Below are 25378 nucleotides of genomic sequence, written 5' to 3'. Positions count from 1 at the left end.
GTTTTGTAATATTGAAGATTTTGATAATTTAAACTATTACAAATCACAAAAGAACATGTTCCATCTAATTGTCATGTTTGAAAGTATATGAAATTTAATAAATTCCCAGTGGCTCTGGAGACTGAGGCAGGAGAATTGCAAGTTTTGGAACAACCTCAGTAATTTATCAAGACCCTAAACAACTGAGCAATACCCTGTCTCAAAATAAATAAATAAAAGCGCTGGAAATGTGGCTCAGTGATTAAGTACTCTTGGGTTCAATCCCCAGTACTGAAAAAAGAAGAATAAATAAATTTTAAAAAATGGATTGACAATCCAATTAGTATTCTTCCAATAGCAGAAATTTTTAGGAATTCATCCATTACACATGAAATAATAGTTATGCAATTGTTTGATTTATAGATAGCTTTCTAAGAAGAAGAGAGCAAAAAGGAAAAGGAACATAAGTGTGTAATGTCTCATTTGATGTCAATTAATTTATGCTAATAATATATTCATAACTTCATGTATAAATTAGTTTCATGTTAATTAATTCAAAATCCATTACTTTATCTGGATTGCAGCTTTTGAATTGTGACTATGGGCTGGGAAAAAATAATTATCACTAAGTTCAAATATTGAAGAAATAAGTACAAAATGGTGAAAATTTTATCAAATTGTATATGAAACTAGGTAAAATTAACCTGTCTTATTTTATCTAGCTATTCTTATTTTTCACTTCTTATAGGTTAAAAATCGGTGTTTTCTGTTTTTAATATATAAAATTCCTTTGTGGTAGGAATTCAACTGTATTCAAATTCTACTCTCCCTGAACCAACATGATACAGCTTGTTAGATAATCAGTAATCACCCACATACTCTGCAACAGAGCTGGATAAAGAAGAGGGATAGGGAAAGAAGCAAGCTGTGTTCCTTACTTATATGGGAATATAGTTACAGTTTCTTTAGGGAGAATAAGAACATTAACTGTGGAATGTCCTCAAGTATAATAACAGAACATCAAGCAATGTTACATTAAAAATAAAATATTAGTCAAATTCATGTGTGTGTATACAAATTGTATGTGGTAATAAAAATAAAAATGTACATATAACACTTTTTTTCACCATTAAGATTGAAATATTTGCTTGCAAGTAGTATTTTTTAAATCTCAGGATATTTTTCACAAATTATGGAGAAAACATAATATAAAGTCAATAACTTTATGTCAAAAATAGTTGGATGCAGTAGTACATGCCTGTAATCTCAGAAATTTGGGAGAGTGAAGCAGGAGGATTGCAAGATAAAGACCCATCTAACCAACTCAGAGAAACCCTAAGCAATTCAGCAAGAACCTGTCTCAAAATAAAATAATAATAATAATAATAATAATAATAATGGCTGGAGATGTGGCTCAGTGATTAAGTGTCCCTGGATTAAGTCTCCAGTATCACCACACACACACACACACAAAAGTCTTGGTAATTTAATACTTAAATTCAGGAACTAATATATACCTGATTCATTAATATAATGTGCTTGGAAATTTTAAAGCTCCTCTCTGCTATTTTCTTTTTTCTCTCTCCTCCCCTTCCCCCCGCCCCCTTTTGTACTGGATATTTAACCCAGGCCTTACACATTCTAGGCAACCACTCTATCTCTGAGCTACCTCCCACAGCCCATTATTCATAAAATACATAATAGGTTACTGTGAACTAGTGTCACCTGCTTAACAAAACAATCAAACTTTATTATGATATATTGTGTACATGTATTGAAATATTACATTGCATTCCAGAAATTTGTGTAATTATCATATGTTAATCTATTTTTTTAAAGTTTAAGGACATAGAAATATTAACTACTTTGAGTAATACACCCTGCATATATGCTTAAATAATCACAGTGTATCTCATAAAATGTGTACATTAAAATAATAATAAAAAATAAAAATATACAAACATTATTTTCAAAGGATAGCAAGTGGTCTTAATAATATCTTGATGATTATTTTCTTTGCATAAAAGCTGCTTTTGTAAGCCAGTAAAGTGAAAATTGCTACATTATTCTGTCTTGGACTCTACAGTCTTCAGAGTATATCAGAAATTTAAAGACAGACAAGAGAAAGCAAGAAAAAACAAACACCAGGAGAACATAAAATAATTTTTACTTGTCTTATATCCAAGCAATTCCTGAAATATTAAGGCATTTTCATGAGGTGAATTTAATGCCTTTTTATTTTACTAAAATATAAACTTCTAAAAAATACTCAAAAGAATTAAATGGAAGAATAAAAGGGATAAATATATCCTTTTAGAAATAGCATGTTATCTTGTACATGATAAATTATCTCTTCAAGGCAAATTTTTTGACCTTAAGTTTACATAACATATCTTCCATTAAAAATGTATTATGTTCTTTCCTTGACTTATTAAATATTAGTTATAATTTTTATTTTATTGACCAAAATAAATATTTTTACATTGAGCATAAAAGAAAATATTGCTTTTTAAATTTTGCAATTAAGACTCTTCCAATTTTAGTGTGCTAAAGCAATTTAAAGCATTCTTTATAAAATAGTAACATTAAAATTATTTTGTACATCCCTGGAAAGCTTTGTGTTATCTGATGGAAGCATTTGTGCTGTGTAATTAAGCTGAAGTGTCAATTCATTTTAATTGTATTCACTCTTCCTACATCGTGAACCTCAGAATTGACTATCTATTAGAACCTCCTGAACCAGTCTTATTGTAGAATCAAATGAACTTTAATTAGGTTATCACAGTCTCTTACAATTTTAATTTTTTTTTAAATTAAAAAATCTAGATAACCATTTAGATGCCACTGGGGTAAAACTGTCAGAGAAAGTTTATATTTTATATCATTTCTTATTTGTAATATTGAATGTTTCTAATCTTATAATATTAAAGCTTTAAATATTATTGTTGAAGCTATTTTAATTGTTTCTACTCCCCGTTGTTCTCTCTCTAAATTATTCACAGAATCTTCCCTTTATGCAGTGGTATCTTCCTCTGATTTTCTCTGATAGTGTAATCAGCCATTTGGAGTAAGCTCTTCCTGGACCTCACACAACACAGAGATGGCAGATAAATGAAACACCAGAGAAAAATCTCAAAAATGAGTGGTGGATGTTAGTAGATATACCCCAATCTTCTCACCCTTCAATATAATTCCAAGACATGTTCCAAGGTCTTATAAAAGGTTCCCAGTTTGGTTGAACCCTAGCTGGCCATATAAGTAACTCACATATGCAATTTTTGTTGTGTTTTGTTCTCTTCCTTATCTTGCCCATATTCTTTAATCCTTGAAAATTTTCTGAAATGATTTGTTGTTCTCTTTAAGTACTTCAATAAACAGTTCACTAACTTCTAGATTCCATGGTGGTATTAATCTCATTGATGTTTCCTTTTACACAATCAACCCTATTTTCAGGCTGAAATATCTATTCAACAAGTAGTTACCCCTTAAGCCAAACATGACCAAACATGCATACTATCAAATTAGGTCAAAGAGTAAACAAACATTTATAACAGACATCAACAGAAAATACAAAGGAGATTTCACTAGAGGGGCTAAATGGCAGATTTGACCAGTAGCCCCCCACACTCCCTAAAATGTCAGTGAATTTGAAGATGTCAATAGAAATAATTCACTTTAAGTAACATAAAGAACAAAAATGAAGAAAAATAATCAAAATTTAAGAAATGTGGATTTTACCAATATGCTAACACATACATAATAGAACTGCAGAAAGAATAAAAGGAGAAAATAAGTAATATATGAAGAAAAACTAAACTTCACAAATTAATGAAAAATATTAACCCACACATTCTAAAAGATTGAGAAACTCCAAATAGGATACACACGCAAAATCACACAGTTTAATCAATTTTTTTACATCCAAAGCCAAAGAGAAATTGTTGAAAACAGAATGATAAATAGGGTTGACCATATAAAAGGAAACCTCAAAATTGACACTATCATGGAAACTATAAGTTAGTAAATTCTACATCCAGTACAACTATCCTTCAAAAATGACAGAAAAATTAAAACATTCTAGATAAATAATTATTGAGTTTCTTTCCCACAGACCTGGCTGCAAAGTGCAGAAGGAAATCATTAAAACTTTAGGTTTAAATGAATAACACTAGACAGTCAAATAAATCAATATGAAGAATTAAAAGAACTAATAAAATTAAACATAGAGGTAAATATAGTGAAGGGAGGAACTTTATAGGAGAAAAATTTTTTGCAATATTGGAACTAAATTGCTACTAATATAATAGATATAAATTAATATGCTAATAGTAATACCTAGGACAATTACTAATAAAATCATTCTAAAATATATTGAAGAACAAGAAGAAACTTTAATGGTAACTAAAAAATATTATTTAACAAAAAAGAAAGCAGAAATGAAGGAACAGAGTATTAAAAATGTGTAAGATATGTAGCAAAGAAATTGCCATATGAATGCAGGTGAAGTGGTGCATGCCTGAAATCCCAGCAAGCAGAGATGAGGAGGTGGAGAACCACAAGTTTGAGGCTAGGCTAAGCAACTCATTGAGACCTTCATTAATTAAAAATACCCTGTCTAAAAATAAAAATAAAAGGATTAACTAGGGATGCACTCAGTGTTAAAGTGCTACTTGGTTCTAACCTAGTACCAAGAGGAAGGAAGGAAGGAAGGAAGGAAGGAAGGAAGGAAGGAAGGAAGGAAGGAAGGAAGGGAGGGAGGAAGGAAGGAAAAGAATGGAGGAAAAGAAAAAAAAATATCATATGTACCAGTCAATTGTTCCTTGTCAGTAATTGTATCAAGTGTGAGTTGAACAAATATCCAATATTAAGGCAGGCATTGACAAAATAACTTCTCACAAAACTAATTTTACATTTAAAACCCAGAGGATGGAAAGAATATTTCATAGAAATAGGAAAAAAAGAAAGCTATACTAGCTATTTGAATAACAGAACAAATATGCTTTAAATTTAAAAAGTACTACAAAACTTAAAAGAAAATATTATATAATTATATAGGGTCAATACAATCAATATAGCAATAATAATCTTTTATGCACCTAGCAATAAAAAAACCAAAATGAATGAATACTAACAAAATCAAGTTAATAAGCAGTTTACCATTGATAGTCACTTAAATACCTCACTTTTGTTAATTAATAAAACAACTAGATAGAAAATAAAGAAGGAAGCAGACTTAAATAATGCTTTAATCAACTTTTCCAAAAGGATATTTATGGAATGCTCCAGTTATTAAAATAATACATATTGTTAAGTGCACATATGATATTCTCCTGGACAGACCATGCATTAGACCACAAAACGAGTCTCAATAATTTTAACAAGATTGGAAATCAGACAAAGCACATTTGCCAACCTGATAAAACATATCAGAGATCAATGACAGAAGGAAATTTAAAATATTAAAAAATATGAAAAATATTCCTGAATATTCAATGGGAAGAAGGGTGAAAAATGACAAGGGAAATAAAAATAATAATTCAACATTAAGGAATATAATGAAAATGCTAAATCTGTTTCTTAATGAGTATAGTATTTTTGTTTGCTTCTCTTTTTTTTTTTTTTTTGAATCATGACAACATTCTAAACTTCAATAGTGGCTACTGTTTTACAATATTCTGAATATACAAAGACTACTGAATTTTACATCCTTACTTGGTAAAAACCAAAGAACAGAATATTTTTTGATATGATAATTTTATCTTCCAATTTATTTTCAAAACAAAATAAATTTATTTTATGTTCATATTTTAAGACCTTAATGATATCCACTTATTCCCCCTGAAATAATTCATCAAGACCAGTGCCTCTGTTTCTGTAAATAAAATGGCATAACATATCCTATTTCAGATAAATAATAGATATCAGATAATTATACCTGATATATATATATATATATATATAACTTTTTTCTCCAAGACAGTAATTTCTCTGAGCTTCATCTTTCTCAACTCTAAAAACAGGTACAAATTTAAACCTAACTCAGGGTTCTAGAACACTGGAATCCAAAGAAAATCCTATAAAGTTAATTTTTAAATCTTTATAAATATTAGTATTTTCTAACACTTGAATAAGGACTGTTTTAATAGAAAAAATAAACTAAAATACTAGCACTACAAAAAAGTTTTCATTGGGAGTATATGCTTATTGAAATATGTACACTAAATATTTTGAGATACCTTCAAATTGTTTGGCAATGAATGAATGGCATGGAAAAAAATAATTATAGAAAATTAGAGATTGCCCTTAGATATTAAAATGTGACAATTAAATAAATGATACAGGTAAAACAAATATGTCCCTTTAACCAAATAATTTCTTAAATATATAAAATTCAGTTTTAGAGGTAATGTAGAATTTCATTTAAGAAAAAACTGTGAAAAAACATCTTCGTGTTCTGAGTTTAGGGTCGGATTCTTCAAATAAAGCATATGCACACACACAATGCATTTTTTAAAAAAGCTTTTGATGATGTGGTCCTAGTCTATTTCTCTAAGAAAACAAATCTCTACTTTTCTTCCTGTTACCTGATTTCATTGATTCTATTGTCTTCACAGGCATCATGAACTTTTCTGCCTTATCAGTGTGAATGCTGAATCTCTTTCCTTGAACTTTCTTTTCTCTTTAAGATAGGTTAGATCCTTATTTTTCTGAATGCAGTTCAAATATTTTGGGGGTCACCTCTGACTGTTCACTCTCAAATCTCTCTTCTCCACCACATTTATATAGCATGGTTTATTTTCTTCTGACCTCCCTATTCTAGGAAATTGCATTATACTTTACCCATTGAAAAGATCAAAATCAGGGTTACCGTGATGCCTCTCTGTTTTTTACTCATTCTATTCTATCACAAGTACTTGTCTGAATTATTTCACAAATATTCTAGACTAATTTGTCATATTTAATGTCACTTTCACTAATGTACTCTAGGCCTACTATTATTTCTTGCTTATATTTCAGATACAATACAAGTTGACTGAATTAATTTCACTGCAGTTTCAGTGCATTTTTATTTTAAAAGATGACCATGTCAATCCTGGTTCAAACACGTTGCACTTTACATCATGGTTACTCACAATGTTTCTTATAACTTCATGTTCAAGGATTGAATATTCTATCTCTTCTTTCTGCAATATCACTAACAGTCTCATATCTCTCATCTACTTAATTCCTACCTATAGTTTTTGCCTTCAACGTTTGTTACAGAAAAAGACTTTTGCTAACCTATATATATGTCTTAACCTAGATTTGTTACCCTATCTTGTATTTCTATATATCTTATACCAAACTATATCAGAATACTGACTATACCTAAAAAAATGTTTTAAAAATATATATGTAACACACACATAAATATATGTGAATGTAAGAACTGTCTTTGTAGTATTTAAATATTGTTTCACAACAATATAACCAATAGTAAAGTCTCAACAAATATTTGTTGAATAAATGATAAATGGCTGGTTCAGTTCCCTGTCTTTCACATGAAAAAGTCTAATAAATCATAGTGAATGGCAGGAGAACATGGTAATAATATAATTAATCAAGTAGTAACCCAATTTTTAGCTGTTGTGTGGAATTGATCTGGTAAGTGCTTTTTTAAAAATACAAATCAGTAAGAAAGGATAATATGAATGTGATCAATAAATTATATAGAACATTACATTCTTACATGATATTGATGCTATCATGACATCATACCACACACAAATCCACAAATTCTTTAGACTAGTTGAAAATGCATTTGTCCTTTAGAAAATGGAAGGCATGCTACAAAAATTCAAGATCATTCTATGCCAGAAAATTTGTAGGAGAATAGTGGTCTAGAATATACCTTCATTTTAGAAGAAAACATACTGATCCTTACACTACCTTACTCTATTAAAAACAAAAAGTATTGTGCTTGTGAGACTAATCTTCCATAATTAGGAATGCTTCTCAGTTATATTTGTCAAGGGTTATTGAAGGCTACTAATTTTTTCATGGGATTACAGCAAATATGAGCTTCTTAACTAGCCCAAGATCAAATGATTTGGCAGATCCTCTGGTATTAGCGGTATCTTCAATAGGATAGTTTACATGTCTAATATCTGCAATGCTCCAATAGGATTGTGGAGATTGATATCCCAAATCATGGACTATTCAAGATTGAGCTGAAGAGGATACAAGATGTATACAATATTACTCATGGATGCTATTATTTCACCTACTCCTCTATTTTAGTTGTCGTATGATTTCATGGGAAGGAGAGAGGGTTTATCTAAACAGCTATGGGAAGAAAATTCCCAAAACTACGTCAAAGATGCATCTTAGAAAGTGAGTATTTTTCAAAAATGTACTACTGCTATTTTAAATTTCATTCAGCATTTCCCCTGAATGACAGCATTAAGGAATAATTTTCCCAATGGACATAACTGCATACAATTCATTGTGGTGTTTGCATTGTTTATAGACAGAAGTACCCTAATGTAGAGATAGGTATAACATCATGGAATGTGGAATTAGAGAGAAGTTGAAAGTAGCAATATTCGAAGGTCATACTTAAAGAGAAAATTTTAGAGAATTGTATGTATGGAATTATAATCATAGATGCAAAGGATGAGAAGATTTATATTGCACATCAATGGGTACCAGATATATCAACTGCAATGGAAGCAGTACCAATGAAACAAATAGTAGGACAATACTATGCGTTATCAGCAAACTTGTCTTCAGTCTCCATGGGTTTATTACTTGAGTAGTTACAATGGTATCCTCAGAAGCTATACATGGGATCAACAGGAGGATCCCTGCAATGGATCACACAACTGTCCACAAATTATTCCACTCTCATACACAAGGAGTTGATATGTATTCCTTTATCCCTTAATCTGTGGTGACAGTGAGACATGTTTGGGCAAATTTGATATCAAGAAATGTAATGTAAGCAGATCTTGGAAAACAGCTGCGCAACAGGTTTTCTGTCTCACTGTTCTTCTAACTTTAGAATCAATCCACAGGAGGATAGGAAGTCATATGCTGGACAACCACAGTGACTCAGCCAAAATCATGATGCCTGCCAAACACATAAGGCCATGCTAGCTGATCCAGATGTCATCTGGCCCTCCATCGAATCACAGACACAAAAGAGATTCCAGAACAAATGAGCCATACAGACCCATAAGATAATAAATAAGCTGTAACAATAAAGGTTGAAACTTTCAGTCCACTGAGTTCCAGAATGATTTGCCATGCAGGTACAGGTAACATATAAATCAGAAGGAGAGTACTGACCAAAAAGATATGAGAGAAAGGGATAAACATGTACAATATGATTTTCTATACATCTTTTTTGACCAAAATTTATTTTATGAAAAACAAATTAGTTTGGGTGCATAGCCTAAGGGTCAGCTAGCCTTAATACATACTGCATCATCATAGAAGGTATCAGACAGTTAAAACAGTGATATGATCACTGGAGCATAACTGACATTGCAATTTAACCATGGCACCCTGAAAGAATAGGGAATATTTTTAAACTATTGAGACAGCTTAAAGAAATGTCATTTTACACCATTTGACCCAGTAGGGAAAACACATGGAACCAAAACATAAGAGTATAAATAAGGTTTTCCCTCTCTCCCTCACTGAGTATCTACTTGCAGAAAGATTAAGTGCAAACTTTGATCATTATCACAAGAAGAGGCATTCATACAGTTCTACTGGTTACTATTGGATCTTTAAGCCAGAAAACAATAATTGACAGAAAAAGTTTGTCATACTGGTAGAGGTAATTTACTGAGGTCAATATGAACATACAGGACCACTGAAAGATAATAAATGTGCAAAATTTTGTTTGCTACTCAGATTATCCAATTTGGATTCTATTACCCCATTTAATGTTATTCAGTACATAATTGTGTGTGTGTGTGTGTGTGTGTGTGTGTGTGTGTGCTGCTGGGAATTAGAACCCAGGGCCTTTTGGATGCAAGGCAAGCACTCTACCAACTGAACTATATCCCCAGCCCTACCCCACTTAACTGTGAAGGTATACATATAATGACCTTTTTTTCTAAAATTACCAGATAAACGGAAACTAAGTACTCCCTGGGGATAACAAGATTAATACTACAGACAAGCTATTTATACCTATAGAAGTGCTGAGGGAATGATGTTTCATATATGCAACAAGACAAAAGACAAGAAATATCAATTATACTTTCAGAAACAACTACACTAGAGTTCATCCAATTAATCTTCACCATATGCATTTTCCAGTTAAGTGTGACCAATCAAAATACAAGGGAAGCTGTGACTAGATAAATTGTACCTAAGACCAGCTGCAAACAGAACTGAGACAAACAAGGGATGGAGTTCTGTGGGTGATGTTGGTATCCCCCAGCTCACTCTAGGCAAGTGCATCCAGTTGTAGCTGTTATACATTTTAGCTTTTTGAAGGTTCTCAGCATTCTTCCCCCTGCCCCTACAGGGTGTATTCTGCAAACAAATGGCAGTTGCTTTACCTGTGAAATTAAACTCATTTTCTCATCAGGAAGACCTTATACTTCAAATGGCATATTGACATATGGGTAAAAAAGCAGGGACTCTTTCAATAGTGTGGAATAATCTCTGCCATGCCTTTTAGCAGGACAAGATTGAAGTTGGTCCACAGCTGAGGCCTCATTTGGCTTGTCTAATTTTCCTCTCTATACACTTCTATGAAGGAAAACAAGGAAATAGTTAAGGCTTTGCGGGTTATTTGATGTCTGTTCCATTGACTCCACTCAGCCACTGCAACAGGAAAGCAATCATAAAGGAATATAAACAAAAAGGTATGGATGTATTTAAATAAAATTTTATTTTTAAAAACAGGCAGTAGGCATCATTTGATTCCTGGCAAGCCATTTGCCTACCCTTGAAGTAATCAAGTATAGCAATGCCAAGAACAATAAATATTAAATGCAGAACAATGATCCAAATACATACTAAGGAAGATTTATGAACTTAAAAAATTTGTTACCGAACATAAGTGATTTAAAATGAAAATAACTAGAAATTCAATTAAAGATTGAATATGGCAAACAATGAAAAAATTAATAAGGAAGAAAAAATAGTTATAGAAGATTATAATAAGTGAAACAGCTAGGAAAACTTGAAAGAGCTTTCAAACTTCAATTTAATAAATCATAAGAGAGCCCAATTAAGCTAGATAATAAGTATAAAATATAATTATTAAAATGATAAATATAAAGATGTTCCATATACCATTTACATTGTTTCAAATGATAAAGATGAAAATCTCCTTATATTGTAAAATTCCTATTATGTTGTGACTGAGAATTCATAGAGATAGAATATGAAACTAATGGATAATATGTAATTATACAACAAAAATTTATTCAAATATTCCAACATGGAAAAATCATAATTAAAATGAAATAATCTAATAGCAAAATAAAATCCTTAACCACATAGGGAATAAAGTTCTTAATCACAAAGGAAATATTACAAGATGCAATGATATTGCAAATTTGGAAAATATATTAAATATCTAAATATTCAATATATGCAGCAAAGACTTTTGAGAAAATTCAAATGTTCCTGAGAAGCACAATGAATGTAGTAGGAACACATTCAACTGTCATTAATATAGTTGCATAGAGAAAGTAAAAAGAATTTCTATTAAACTGAGAATTCAAAAGAGGTTGCCTGCTTCCATCATTATTTTTACCTTATTCTGAAAATTCCAGTCAATAATATTTAAAGAACAAAATAACTGGTACAAATATTTGAAAAGGTGAAGAAAAATAATTATTTGTAGATTACAAAATCATAAGAAAATTAATATAGATACATGCATATAGAATGATTAACAAGGAATAGTTAATTGAGTAGGTGAAAGTTAAATACATGAAGTTAAATATATGAAGAATCAATACAACATGGCTTCAAGAAATTAATCACTGGATTTTTAGAAACCAGAGTAAAATATACAGCTCTGCTACTTATCAACTATATACTATGAGAATATACTTCTTTTAGTCCTAGCCTTATCATTTGGTAAACTGAGATAATAATAATGCCAACATAGTTTACCCATTTAAAATTTTATATATTATCTCATTTAATACTACATTTATAGATTAAATAAATGATATTTCATCTCAAGATCAAGTAAGAAGCTGTTGAACATAATTACTAAAATGAGCCAGGCATGGTGGGGCACACCTGTAATCCCAGCAGCTCAGGAAGCTGAGGCCTGATTATATTATCTTCTGAACTTTTTAAAAGGATTGTGAGTTCAAAGCCAGCCTCACCAACTACAAGGCGCTAAGCAACTCAGTGAGACCTTGTCTATAAATAAAACACAAAATAGGGCTGGGGATGTGGCTCGGTAGGTGAGTACCCCTGAGTTCAATTCCTAATACCCCCCCCCAAATAATAAAATGATTATCTAGAAAGTTATAAAATTTACTGCATTATATATAAAAATTACTATATTATATATAAAAACTACTGTATTATATATAAAATTTTCTGTATATATATATATATATATATATATATATATATATATATACACCAAGAGGCAAACTGTTTTCTGTTGACATGTGTAAGCCATACATGTATTATAATTTATATATATTTATACACACACAGGGAGAGAGAATAGTGTGAGTGTAATTGTATAAGAAATTTTAAAACTCTATTTATTCCTTTAATATACATATTATAAAAATGGTAAAGCAAATGTTATTAGAATAATAAAACTTATAAAAAAGTTAAAAATTTCTTCAAAAGAATGTGATCAACATTCTCTAGTAATCAAATAGTATTCTAATAATAAACAATGCACCATATAGGTTCAGAAGCAACATATGAGCCAAGCAAAAAAGGATAAGATAGACAGAAGATAGGTGGAGAGAGAGAGGAAGAGAGAAGGAGATGCATAGAAGGAAAGAAGGAAAGAGGAATGCATAGAAAGTTAAATTATTTTCTGAAATTAGCAAGGAAAATATGAGTTGTAAAAGTGAAGTTGGAATAAATGGTGATCACTTTAAAAATAGGAGTCTATGAATATTTCAATATGTTTTTGGAGTTGTGATCTTTATAATGAAGATAAAGGAAAAATATCAGAAATTCCATTGTTGGTATTATGAATAATGTATGGATTTAATTTGGTGTAACATGTGAAAGTCAATTGTACAATAAACAGGATGATTTTAAATATGCATACATACAACTGGGCTGATCAAATCAACTTCAAGGCCTTTATTTGTAAATGTACAGATATAAAAATGTACAAAATGTTGGCCACTGCACTGGTTTTAATAGTCAAGTATTGAAAGCTAACCAAATGTTGAAGAGATATGATGAACTGTATTATGAAAAAGTCACTTGAATTTTTCCAGGTATTTAACACACAGAGTAAATTCATGTATTTATGTAACTTATGCAGCTTTCATTACAAGTATTCTTTTCATTACAAGTATCAAATTTTGACATACTATTTCCTACATGGCTATGGACCCTCTTATGATACCTTTTCAATATTTTTAATGAACCTTAGGAAATATAGTGACTTTTGACAAAATTAAATGGAAACACAATCACATAGTAGGGCAAAGAAAAAGACAATGAAAGCATTAATTTTTCCTGATGATATTACTTCTGAACTCTAGATATTAGAAAGAATATATTGTATAATTCTAAGTCATGAAAAAAACGTACCATTCTTACAAATACTTTGGAGAACTAGATGCAGCTAAAAGAAAGAGTTGAATTGTCATGTTTTATATTACAGAAATAATCTTAACAAATAAAACTGAGAAGAAATTTGAGTTGTATAGAAATGGCCCATTTATTTCCTCCTCTAAATGTATTTTACTGCATCTAGAAATTATTATTGTTGTAAAAAATTTTTTTTCTTTCAGGTAATTGTAGACATCACAATGCAACCATATGGTTGTTTTATAGGACTGAAGACATTGTGAAATATAAATTACTACTGGGGCTGGAAATGTAACTCAGTGTTAGAGCTATTGCCTAATATGCACAAGGACCTGGGTTCAATTCCCAGTACTGCAAAAGAGGGGGGAACAAAAAAAGTAGTAAATTACAACAAGAAACTCTTATTAATAACGCTCCAAAGCACTGTTAGCTGCCAGGTAGGCAAACTGGAAGGGCGGTTATAATGATAATGCCCCTCCTGACACCACAGATGCTGATGAGATCCTGCAATAGAAATACTTCCCTAGATAATGGCAAGACTTTAACATTGTCTGCAATGTGCAGCATTTGCAAACAAGAAAATTCTTTTAAATCTAATGCTTATCTAAAGAAGGTAATATTTCTTATCTAAAAAAGGTATAATAAAATAATATTCTTTCCAAATATTACTCTGGAGTTATAAATATGAATCAAATATATAAATTTAAAAATAATGTAGTTAAAGAAAAACGTTAAGTATGTCCACTATTTACATTTTATTACCAAATTTTAAGGATAGATTTAATTTTGTAATGTAAACAACATTAAAAATGCATGCATTTGGCTGCCAAAAGAAAATATTAGGTCATGAGATAAAATGCCATATTATATGGTAAGATTATGACTGTGTTTAAAATGGTATTCTGTTTATATTCTTTTTAGCACATAGATTCTTGATACATTTAATATTTGTAATTGCTTACTTTTCTATTGTGAATTTTACTGAATCACATGTTTTAAAAGATCAACAAAATATTCCTGCTTCTGTTACTGTTTTAAAGGTAGGTATTACAAAAATGAGAAAATATATCTCTTTTATAATATCTCCTTATTTTAAGTGTAAACAAAATTGTACTTTTTTTCTTTTCGTGAAAATTTTTACTTTAATGTATCACTTTAACATGAGTAATGTTTTTTTAAGCAAAACAAATATAAATGACATAAATACCCTCATTTTAACTGACTTTTGTTTTTACTGTAACTAATTTAGTATAGTTCCTATATTTCCAAAGCTATTACTATAAAATAAATTATTATAATAAAAGTAATTTTTAGTCAAGAATCATCTTTGAGTGCTTGTTCCCATAACAATTATTGACTACATATGGATTTATTTTTCACAGAAAACAAACTATGAGTTTTAGTCAAATTTTGTGGAATTAATTATTTTTCATAATACTGTGTTGCAAATATTCGTATAAGAATAATAAAATAGAATATATTATGTTTAGAGAAAAATAAAAAGAACAAAAATAGTATAATTTTTCCTATCACAAATATACATACATACAAATCTATGTATACATACATTTTTAATTTATATTTCATTAGTTGGTTTTATGCATTGGAAATATGTTATCTAAAAATTAAGTGCTCAAAAATGAAGTACATAAGCAAAGGGAACTAAGAAATAAAGAATATAATCTGCCATACATGAAGATAGGGGCAGTTAATAGACTGTGTTAGCTATTTTGGTCAAAGGGAATAAGGATAGTATTAACAAATATATCAGAAAAAGACATATATCAGTACAAATGATAATAGAAAGAAATATGAAATTAAAATTAAAATGGGCTCTTAGACTTTCAGCTTCATATGTTTCTAGAACAGAAAGAAAAACAAACTTGAAAAAATCAGGAAAATTATATAAAATAATATAAAAGAACAAACATGAAAACTTCTAGCTGAGGATTTTAGTTACTTTCCCCACAAGATGTGAAACAAATTGCTATTTAAAAGACAATGACATGTAGCTACAAAATAATAAATACATAAATGCAAATCAATGGTGTATCTGCTGTAAAATAAATGCTCAAGTAGTTTAGATTTATGTTAACTCTAAATATAATTGCCAAATAAAATTATCTTAATGGTTAAGAGTCACAAAATATTATCAATACAAAAATATTCCAAAAGATTGAAATTATTTTGAAGGGCTGTAAATGAACCATAAAAATAAACATACCTTATTTTAGTCATATCAAGGTTTCTAATGAGATACCCTGGGAATAAAGTCCAAGGTTGGCTTTGTAATTCCTTCATTAATAAAATGAGAGAAAAATAAATAGGACATCACTTTAAATCTTAATTTTTGCTAAATTGGGATCTATTTAAAACAGGAAAAAATATAAATTCTAACCTAGATAAAAATAAATTGATGTATTAAATAGCAAAACATCAGCAAACCTAACTTAGTTTCATATGGACACTATGCAAATCACTAGTAAAATCCAAACTCATATTTAGCATCTAGTTCTTATAAATAAATATTTAATTAATTTCCATGGCTCAATAGAGGCAATGAAACCATATGAATCATTAAGTTTTTGGATTTTAATTTTTTGTTGTTGTTCTGTTATTTATTTGCATAGAGCATCCTTTAAGAATGTCTGGTCAAATACAGTAAGGAGTTTATATACTTTACCTCAAATTCAAGATTTGTTTGTCCTGTGGTCAGCACATTATTTTTTAAGAAGTAAAGATGAACACCTGACCTTAACACGGATTCAGTTTAAAATATTTATATCATTTTTAAATAGCTCTGTAAAGAAAACTTAAAATAACATTTGTTTAAATAAACAATTATTTAATAACAATTATTAAATATTTATTATTTAATATAATGTGTAATAATTTATTATATATTTCTTGTTATCATTATAATTATTATAATTTAATAATAATTTTATATTTATGAGAGTCCCTGATGGTGAATTTTTCAACTTTACAATGGTCCAAAAACGATATGCATTCACTACAAACCATGTTTCAATTTTTGAATTTTGATATTTTCTTTCCTACTATGAATGAAACTCTTCTGCAATCCTGAGCATTGGAACCAAACCAGTCAGCCAGGCCATCACAAGAATACAGAACCAATATCTTACTGTTCTCTTGTGGTTCTGATTTATGATGTTTGGTAGGTTGGGTATATGAAATTCACTTTTGACTTTCACTATTTTTAATTATGATGGATATATTAGGATGTAACCCAATTTTCTGTCAGGCAACATCTGTTATTTCTCACAAGGACACAATGAGATAGATATCATTAGTGTCACCACCATCTCAGAAGTGATTATATGGAGATATAAAAAGACTATATCCAAATGTGATCATTTAATGTGTGGCTTAAGGTCAACCAGCTAGTTAGCAAGAGATTAGTATTCAAATTTAGATAATTTGGCTTCAGAGTTTGAACTTATAGTTAGTATACTGGATAATATCCTTTTAATTTATCTTTAAATACACACACTTTTTCATATCGGGCAAGCTTAACCTGGGGGCTTAACCAAATACAAATCAAACACATGACTGGAGCCCAGACATGTAATTAGTAATACCCTTCAGTCCTACTGAGATGGAGATCTCTTAATTTACTTAAATCTCATCATTGCCACCCACATCTAGAATACAATTTATACTGTAGGGAAAGTGATGTTGGGTTCATGGTTGGAGGGCTTATTTAATAGACTCAGAGAAACTCACAGAGGATATAACTTTGTGAAAAATCATATATTGTGTTCCTAGGGTTGTATCATAGTAGTGATAGGTAAGAAGTGAAACAATTGCTTATAAACTTCTATTTATTTTTTATATTAAGGAAAACCTGATTGTTTATGAAAATTAGTATTTTTTCCTTGTCATTCCTTTTCTCTTGCTCCTCCTCCTCCTAGTCTTCTTCCTGTTTTTTTTTTTTTTTAACTTGGGATAGATTCATAAATAAGAATCAAGTTTTAGAGAGTTTACACCTATCCTAGAAAACAGAAGTAAAGATCATGAACACTATAATAGAGTTGCTCATCTAATAAAACTTATTTTTAATTTCTCAGGATTTTATCACCAATATTTCTAATTTCCACATTTTAGCTATGTAAAGACTTTCCCTAGTAAATGTAAATAATTCATGTAGGTTAATATTTAAGTAAGTATGATATATTACTTAATATAGTACAATATTCTTATCTTTAAATAATAATGAAATGACATTTAGAATATCAGTTCCTTAAGTACCTAGTTCTACTGTGCTCTGAAATATTAAAAAAATGAATAATCTAGCATTTTCACTCTAGTATTTAATGTCAAATGACCAAAAATATTTTTATTAAAGTTACCCTCCTTTGAATAAGTACTTGTACAATTCATACAACAAAGACTATTTGCTTCAACTTAGTCTATATTTACTTTTGAAATGAATCACTAAACAATATTACACATACCTTAGATTTTAAATAAAGAATTGTATTTAAAATTTCATTAAATATACATATGCGTGCTGCTGATATATATTACTAGTGTGCTTTTTTTTGCTACTACCACTTTTATTGATGTTAATTATATTGAAATATGTGGATTAGTTCAGCCATGAAAATAAGCACTGAACCATGCACTTCGCGTGCAAAGGAATCAGGGCAGTCTAATGAGAAGCAGGTAAAAGGACCCATGAGAGTAAGAAAGTAGGTGGAATGAAACTTTTAATACATGTTGCTTCTCTTTTCTAGAGTTCTTTATATTGGTGTTTATGAGAATCTGTGGGGGAGATTATGAAGGTACCTGATGAGAGAGATAACCAGGTACCTAGTTATCACTGTTTTAAAAAACTTACTTAGTTCTTAGCTTAGAAGGAGTAAAGACAGGAGAAGCAAATGACTCAATATGAATATGAATATTTGTGATGTGTATTTTGAAAACTCTCATGTTTCTCCAAAATTATAATTTTGCTCATGTCATGCTTTAGAACATTCATATATCAGGTTTTTAAGAAATCCAAAAGAAAAAAATATAATTAGACACTACTAAACTTCATCAGCGCTACAGTTAATAAAACAATCCAAATGCATTTTTATAAACAGTTGTTAAGAACTAAGAATTTGAAATACTATACCAATAATCTAACACCCTTATCTCTAAAAAGAAGAGATTTTGTATTTGCAATTGGACACCATCTTCTGTCCCTAGAAACAGACTATTATACAGCTATTGGTAGGCCTATATGTATGGAATAAAATGAATGGATTCCTATATTAAGAAGAGATATAAGCAGAGTACTTATGGAAAACAAAGAGAACACAAGTTCAGCCCTGATATACAATCTTAGGATTTCATTCTTAAATTTTTGTACCTCATGTGTATTGTAGCATGTTATTGGAAGAATCAATAGGTGAAGATAGCTTATAAGATTTGATTTAATAATTGTTTCTTTTCCTAGTAACCCAAGTTTGAGGATAAAATCTCGAATGAAACATAATAGTCTGTTCATGCAAGCAGTAGGAGAAATAAAGTCCTGGAAGAATATGATCTAATATCTTGTTATGATGGGTAATGGATAACATTTTTGGTAATGTTACCCTCTAATTTTTTCATATAAACAGTAAAATGTAAATAATCTTTCCCAGAGAAAAAAAAATTAATACTAGTAACAAAAGTATAATTTTAACTCCACTCACTTTTTTCAAAAAATACTCCCATATTTTAAATAAATAAAATCACATAAAATAAAAAAAATATTCAGAATCATTTTAAGTCTGACTCTCAGGAAAAGAAAATTGAGAACGTGGCAAGTAGAATATTCCCTAAGCAAATCAAATCAGGAAAACCACGAATAAGTCAAAATTTATTTAAATTTTAATTCTCTGTTCAAGCAGACTATTATTGTTTTTGTTAAATGTCCCAACTTATTGTATTTTAATAAACAAGCACCTAATTTTAAAATAGCATTGGATGTCATTAGTATTTTAAAGACACAATTTTATATGATAGACTGATTTGGATTACTTTACAAATGATAAATATTTGGAAGTGTTCAAGCTATTGTTTAGATGGGTTACCTTGTAGGAAGTGGAAATATATGCAGGAACAGGCTTCTACTGCATAAAACATTCATTATCATTAAAACTCATTTGTTAGATTGAATTTTTTGCCGAATTTCCCAACATATATGTTATACTTTATAAAAATAAGATGAAAACCACACAAAAATAAGGAGACCATTAATTTATCTGTAAAACTCAGAAAGCCTAAAACACAGCCACTAATACTATATGAGATACAAAATCATAAATAAATTTGTTTTTATTATAGTTTAGGAAACATCAACCATATACTCTCCAAAATTCAGAACTGTCTTTTAGGGAACATATTCAAATTAGATGCTTTTAACCCTTTTTATCTGCCAGTTGCTTTTTTGTTTTGATGGATCTTATCACACTTAGTCAATCCATGGGCACTGGTTTTGCTATGCTTTTCTTTTATATGTGTGTGTGTGTGTATACATACCAAAACATGTTATATGTAACATATTTACCTATTTGATACATAAACATGAATATAGAATTTGAATTCAAATTATTACTATTTTCAGAGAAAATGGCTTGGATTGTATAAGACAATTTTTAAATCATTTTAGAATATAACTTCTAGATTAGAACTATTATCATTAAACTTGTGTGTACCACACATGATGAAGTTGCCATGTACATACTTTTATAAATGAGTGATCCTGAATTGAGTCTGAGCTATGTTTGCTACTGATATGATAAAATATACCTGATGAAAAGGAAGATTATTCATGGAAATAATAAAAATTTTAAAAGTCCCTTGGCTTGAGGATACTGAAAGTGTCTACATCACATAAAAGAACAGCAGCATTCTTCCTGTCACAACCACAAAGAACCATTTGAACCTAATGAAGGGTGAAGTTGAAGGAAACATTTTCCAGGAGGGTGCCATAAAATTCAGGAACACATACTGATTTTATTCATATCTACCAGTATGGTATATCAGGGTCAAAAGGGTTTTCTTAGTATTCTTGGATGGGTTGGAAAATAGCCTTACCATACAAAGACTCTGCAAGGGAAAAGTGTCAACACGCAGAAGAAAGCAAAACCAGTGCCCATGGATTGACTGAATGTGATAATACCCATCAAAAGAAAAAAGCAACTGGCAGATAAAAATGTGCCATGTGGCTAGCGACCATGGCATGCATATTTATGAACATATAAGGGATGTCCTCAGTACTTGCCACAGATATGCATATTAGACTATAAGGAAACTTAAATAAACTGGTTTAAGATTATAGGTCTAGACATCTTCAAATACAAGTGAATACCAAAAGAGAGTAATAGTGACAAGAACTGATATTTTGAAGAAAATCAATGGGAATATAGCTTTGATAGAAGAATGAATATAGCTTTGAGACTCTGTAAAGGGAGCAATTGTTTTTGAATTTTCTGTCAAAAATGAATGTGTGATTTAGTAATGTCCTAGATCCCTGCTTCTATTTCAAACTGAAGCACATGCACATTATCTATAAATTCCTTTAAAAATACTTACTTAATATTTCTATGTTAATTTTTTCTTCTATTTCTTCTCCTGTTTACCTTGATAAATACCATTTGATACAGAAAGACTTTTCTAAATTTCTAGCTAACATCTGATAGTATGTCTAGTTTTGCATGTCTGCTCCTCCCTGTTTATTTCAAACTGCACCTGAGAAAATGTGTGAGAGAGAAACCAGGTGTGAAGAGCAAACTTCAGGGCAAGGGTGAGATGTTTTAAGGACATATCTTGCAATATTTTTAATTCAGTCACGCAATTTGCCATAGGAGTTTGAAGTTTGGCATCACCACACAAACAAATTTCCTTTATATTAAAAGTAAAATGTATAGATATAATTTTAAAATAAAATTTAAAAATAGAATTCACACCCAGAGAGGTCCCTGACTCCTCTTCTAGTCAATCTTTGCCTGCACTTTGGAGTATTTTGTTTCCCACTGCAGAATGATTTCACCCCTTCTAAAATTACAAATAAATGGAATCATGAATAAAAAATAGATTTTATAGATAAACACATGATATTGTTGAAGTAGATAATCTAAGCTACCTCTGTGGTTCCAGGCACTCAGGAGGAGACTTTGGGTTTTTGAGCATCAATACGTTCAAGAATTGTTAAGATCTCAATATTTTATCATATACTCTTTTATGCCTCCAGTCTCAAGGACTTGACCTTTTATTTGTCTTCTCTTCATAATCAATTCTAAAAATGATCTACTATCCCTATATTATCCTACTCCACAATAATTCATTGCATTATCAGTACAGTAAAAGTTTTAAAGTGCTCAGGCCACATATTAAGCTTGAGGTTATTTGACACTACAAGATTGTAAATGTTTCCCAGTAAACTTATGTTAATTTTATACTGTTTATATTACTTTTTATACTACTGTCAATTTTATACTCACATTAGGTCATGATAATTTTATACACTATTTTGATCTTGATTACCAGTTTCTTCTTGTTATTAGAAAATAAAAATTTTTCACAATATATTTTGTAGACCAGCATATTTTTTACACAAACATATCCCTGTCAAGCAAAGAGATGTAGCTAGGAAGTACATTTATCTGTAGTAGATAATGCTCAAGGAATCTCATCTAATGAACTTAAAGAACCTCCCGGACGCCTCCATTCTACAATGCTTTTTCTTTCTGTGCTTGAACTGCTCTGTTGAAGCTGTGGGAATACATCTTTCTTAACAGAGTGAATGCCTATAGATTTGAGACTCTGTTAAGAGAGCAATTATTGTTATTTTTGGTTACTTTTAGGTTCTTATATGGCATTAGTCCCTTACAGGTGACAATGATTCTTGATTGTTCTGGAAGACTCATCATTTATTCATGTTCTGCTTTGATACATAATACAGTCTAAATATCTTAGCTATGAGCTGGTATTTTACCTAAACAAAGTTGATTTGGTTTACATTAACAACAGTGTATTTGAAGACATAGATTTATGAGGCCCAAACTTCATTGATACTGCCTTTGATACTGTCAGATTTCCCATGTTAAAATCTTTTTTCACATTTTGGTGCTACTTTTTCCACTTAGAACATTCAGCTCTAAATTCTTCACTTCTCCATAGGATATGGTGTCAAAGTTACTACTATGACTCATCCCAATCTGAAAGTTTATTCTTAATCTTTACCACTCAAAAGTGGCCACATTTTTACTTGAAACCTTCCTGCACAGAGATTAGCTGTTGTGGATCTAGCCATAAGGTTTTGATTTAAGCAACTTGAATACTATATTTCTTTTCAAATGTGCAAAAAAAAAATTGGTAAAAAATGTAACATGAGCACTGGTGTCTTCTTGTTTCAGAAGAAGAAAGTATGACTTATTTTCAGGGGGTGGGGAGATTATACTTAATCAGATTTCCTTCAATCAAATTGCCTAGCAGATACTAAAGATGCTTAAATAAAGTTGAGCTAGTGGGGGTAGGATCATGTAATAAACAGTTTCTAAGTACAGGTACTGTAGAGTTTGACATAAGATTCTATCCAAGAAAAAGTGAGGCAATAGCACCTAAGCAACAGAGCTGAAAGACCTTGGAAAGAGCAATTTTTCAAATGATCACACATACCACATTAACTATATAGGTCTTAAATTTAGGGAGAAATGAGTCATTTAAAGGTTTTAACATTTTTAGACAGTCAGAAATTTAATTTTTAGTGTGATTTCTTGATTAGCAATGTGGAAGATTATTGCAGGGTAGGTAAAAATTGTAGTTAGGAAGAAGTCAGTGGAAGAATCCAGAAAAGATAGGACAATACTAGAGAGAATAAATAGAGGGGGATAATAATTAAAATTTGGACATTAAGAATACTTGATGGAAGAATATTTTGATCTAAGTATACTGAAATGTAATTATAATATTCTGTCTCTGCAAATAGGCTAATCCATAACAGAGTATCACCTTGATCTAGAGATGATAGTAAGGAGAAAATTTACCTCTTTCCTAATAAGCAGTCAAATAATCAGCATGTAGTAGCCAGATCAAGTGATACCTGGTTATATTCAATGTTGTTTAATGCCTGTTATCCGGGTTTCCTGGGCATAACAGTATTTTGTAGTGAGAAATTACGAACATGAGTTTTGAATATTTTTTAAAATAGGAAGCTGAGTATCATTCAATAGTTACACTGCACTGTAAAAACTTGAAGATTTGATTTCCAATATTAAAAAATATATTGTTATGAGTACTAGAACACTTTTCTCTCTATTGCTTTCTAATAATGTTTTGTGGAGAAATGCCACAATTGTGATTCCAATGTAAGAGTCATTTTTAAAATGCCTACCGAAATTTGGCAAAAGATATAAGGGAAGTAACTTACATAAAGAGAAAATACTGGAGGCAGAAGGTTTAAAAAGAAAAACATACCTAAATCTTGATTCACTATCAAGCAAGCTGGAAAAAAAAGAACATTTAGAATTTGTGAGTCATCAAAACTTATCTTTAATTTAAATTACAAATTAATTTCTTTCAAGCCTAGAGGCTTTTTGAGGAATACGAAAATCCTTATGAATAATTTGAATTTTACCAATCATAAGGCACAACTAGAATCTTTCAGAAACTATAAGTGTATGAGTTATCTGCTGATTTTGATTTTGTTACATCCTGAAATAATTATGAGAATATTTCAAAATAAGTTTGTTCCATACCTTCAATGCAGCAAACCTCCAAAATGCTTGCTCATAAGTGAAGTGGGGTATACATTGCTGCATAGTATTCATCAAATTTAATGTGTGAGTAGAACTTAACTATTCAACTTATGTCTATTTACAGGAAAATATTTGATAAGGCAGAAGACATCCTTTATTGATTAGTCTTCCATTATCATTGAATACCTAATATTTTAGTTATACATGTCAATAACAAGAGGAGAATATCATGCAACAATATTCAATTTACATAGAAATTACACCCATTCTTTACTATGAGGTCCTGTTTAGTATTACTTTGCATTACAAAGTGTAGACATGCAGGTTAACTCTCATTGAAGACACACAGAATAAAGAAGGCAACAACCATTTGCATAGTCTACAATTGTCAACTCCAACCCCCAAGAATAGGTTTTATTACAGAATTCATTTTCACTGTGTTTTCAAGGATATGAGATTGCTTGAATTGTTGGCTGCAGGGATCCCAGTAATTTTTCTCACACACCAGCCCTGCAAATTCACCCCTTCATGTGAAGTCTCAAGAAATAAAGGGGTAGCAAAAATTTCAAACTTTGACAAAGAAGAATCCATTTGTTTTTAATTGTGTTTTGGTTTGTGCTATAATAGAAATCATCTCTATTGCTATGTGATAGGTACACAATAAATAGGCTTTCAGGATGATTAAACACCTTAGCCTCACATCAACTATTATTTTCCAAAAGCCATTTATTCTGGGCATAGTAGAAAACCATAGCAAATATTTATAAAATCATTTGACTGCAGTGTTGTTGCTATGAGTATCTTCAACAGTTTCATCTTTCCTAAAGATTATGCATATATTAATTTTCAAAGTAATAACTGGAAGACAATTCATGTTT

Source organism: Urocitellus parryii, chromosome 2 (genome assembly GCF_045843805.1).
Source record: "Urocitellus parryii isolate mUroPar1 chromosome 2, mUroPar1.hap1, whole genome shotgun sequence".
NCBI lineage: Eukaryota > Metazoa > Chordata > Mammalia > Rodentia > Sciuridae > Urocitellus > Urocitellus parryii.
This window is presented reverse-complemented; position numbering follows the sequence as displayed.